Genomic DNA, 3,106 nt, shown 5'->3' on the forward strand with positions numbered 1-3,106 from the left:
TGAAAGTAATACGAGAGACCTTTAGTTTAAGTTGTGTTTTGTTGGTGTGGTATTTACTTGTTCTCCTACAGTGTATTTGCAGTGGGTGGAGTTGTCAAAAAAAAAAAAAAAAAAGACCTTCAGAAGTATGACAGCAATTATTTTATGGACTGGCTCTGCAATAGAATTTATGGATTCCTTCTGAAAAAAAAAGTGCAAGTATCAGCTAAGAAATATAACATTTTTGAAACTAAAAAACAGTGCTCTAATAGAGTGCGTAGTTCAGTCCTAAGATGCTTTGCGGTTATAATAATTGTGAGGGCAGTTTTAAAATGTGAACAGTATGCTGCCCTTGGCCAAGGGAATCTACTGCCCTGTGAAGTGAAAATAGGATGTGAGAATTGAGTTTTGTTACCAGCTTTCAGGCACCCTCTCAGGAGGCTCTTCGTCAGGAGCAATACAATTAATTTTCACCTGCAGAGACAGGCCTTTGACCGACTGTGTTAACCTAGGCAGCAGGAGATCCAGGTTCTCCCCCTGCTCTGCCCAGTGTAAAATGTGTAAAGCTGAGGACTTGCTTAATCAGCGAAATCTTGTTGCCCTTTACCACTAAAAAGGAAAAGTGAAACCCGTCTCCCTAGTCTCACAATGCTGTCTCCAAGAGAAATAAAAGAACATTTGGTGGATAGCAGTATTTACAATTTAAAACTTAAAGATACGAATGAGTAAAATGTAAGCCTCCCAGGTTTTTTTTATCACTCCCTGCCTCATGTTTTTCCCTTCAAATGTTTGACAGATGAATCTCACGGACCTGAGGCTTAACCTGTAAGGAAGCTGATAGACATCCAAAAACAGAACGTAGATCATTCTGTTGGTAGAAATCATCTTCGGGGGAAAGATGCAGGCATGTTTTTTGTTCTGAAGTCTTTTCTATCATGTCCTTCTAACTTAAAATGTGTGGTGTCCTTCCATGTCATAGGAGAAAACAAAGGAACTTATTTGGCACAGTTCAGGAACAAATCCCTACCTTACTCTCTGCGTTATCCTCTCATGCGTGTACTATTAAATGGCCATTTTATTAAAACTGGAATTGACAGTTAGCTATGCATCTAATTTTATCTGAAGGTTATGTCTTTCCATGTTCAAAACCTGTACTTATTTTGGAAAGAATCTGTTAACTACTGCATTCTTTTTTTTTCTTGTATCCATACTGGACATTTCGATTTCTTAATCAAGTCCTTTTTTGTTCCTTTGTTTGTGATTTTAATGTTTTTTTGTGTGTGTACAAAGATGCTGCTTTTGTAAATATATAATGAGGAGAGAGTCAGGGGATGTTTTGATTCCAATAGCAAATTATTTTTAAAATGACTAAATAGCCACTATGTTTCACAATTTTGGATACATTTTAAAATCCTATTTCTCATATTGCAGGTAATTAACATTCCATTACTTGAATAAGGAAGTCAAAAGGTAGAAAGATGATATGCTTTGCAAATTTAGAAAAACTTTCTAAGTCAGACCCTGAAAAGATAATTCTGTGTATTTCCAGAAACCATTTCACTATAACATCACTGTAGTTCAGTCTATTTTCTTAGCTTAATTTATTATCAGTGTTTGCAATGGTTTCTTTCCAATTTGGATACTTGGTAGGATATGCATAATAAATTCTGTATTTTTCCAAAGATCCTTGAGAAAATTCAAAATACACCTTACTAAATCCAAACTGTGGAGTATCAAGTAAATATGGATACTTATGTTATCCTATTTCTACGTCAACTTCAAGTAGGAAGAGCTCTTAAATCTAGAAATGCATATAGTAGAAAGTGACATAACTAACTTGTTTATACAGAAACATATTTTTAAGATAATCGCCAAACGATTGGTTACCATCTGAATTTAAACTTTAAAGTGCTTGACTAGTATAATACAAAATTTAAGATTATAGAAAAAAATGTTTGTCTATTGATTCTTTCCAGCAGGCTTCACTGCATGATACACGTTGGATGATTAAAATCGTCTTTCCACGGACAAAACAGATGGAGATTGCAGCAGATGGGTATTTCAGAGATATGCCAAAAAGAGAGGTCCAACAGGTTGTCTCCAACTAAATTCAGAATCGTGGTGCTACCTCGGTGGGTTTCAAAGCTCCAGAACGATGGAGATTTGAGTGTTTTGTTTGCAACCCTATTCTGTGTTCCTTCATATCATCTGGGTACTGCATTACGGACACTGTTGGGTTCAGAATTAACCACTGAGAATAGTTTTGTATATAAAGGGGAAAAATCCCATAACCAGGTTCAGTTTTATTTTGTTAAATAAGAAAAGATAGTTGATAACTGACGCAAGACCCACAATACAGATTTCTGTAGATACAGAAAGTTTTCTACCTCCAGGTAGACCTGCATGAGATTTTAATTAGTTCGCAGAGGTGAGTTTGTATGTGATAATCAGAGCCATTATCAGGTATGATAGATCAATCAAATGTTTAACGGTTTTGAGGTAAAATGGCATAATATGTTCAGTTTCACAACAAACGTGGACTGAATTGTTGACACACATATGAACATCCACTAGGTACAACGTTCTGCCATTCTGGGCAGAATTGGAAATTACATCCACTCTGAGGATTCTCTTCTATAAGTCTGTCTTATACCAATACTCTTTTCTAGTTAAGTAAGTATTCCTTTAGAAATGTTAATAAATATTTGAAGGTCAAGCTTTGCATGGGGGCTAAGTGTACTTAACTGAACTCAATAAGTAATTGATGTTTTATGCATTATTTAATATAATTTGCTTATCTTTCCAGTGTATGAAACCATCATTATGACTATTATTTTATTTTCCAAATAATGAAGATAACGTAAAAGTGGAAAACCTCAAGCAGCAAATGCACAATGCTTACATATCTGAAATTAATACTTACTGGCACACAGACAGTCCAAATTCCATTTTTCCAAGAAAAGTGAACAAAATTATTCATAAGAATATGTATAGGTTTATAATTCCAGGAAAATAAGAATCTAAATGAGAGCATTTTTAAAAATAGTAGAGTATTTAATGGAGCTTTTTTAATCGAATACAATTATAGTATTACTCAGCTTTGCCATACTAGTGAAGAATCCTGCAA

This window comes from Otolemur garnettii, unplaced genomic scaffold, assembly GCF_000181295.1.
Source record: "Otolemur garnettii isolate 467f Iridium unplaced genomic scaffold, OtoGar3 scaffold00036, whole genome shotgun sequence".
Lineage (NCBI taxonomy): Eukaryota > Metazoa > Chordata > Mammalia > Primates > Galagidae > Otolemur > Otolemur garnettii.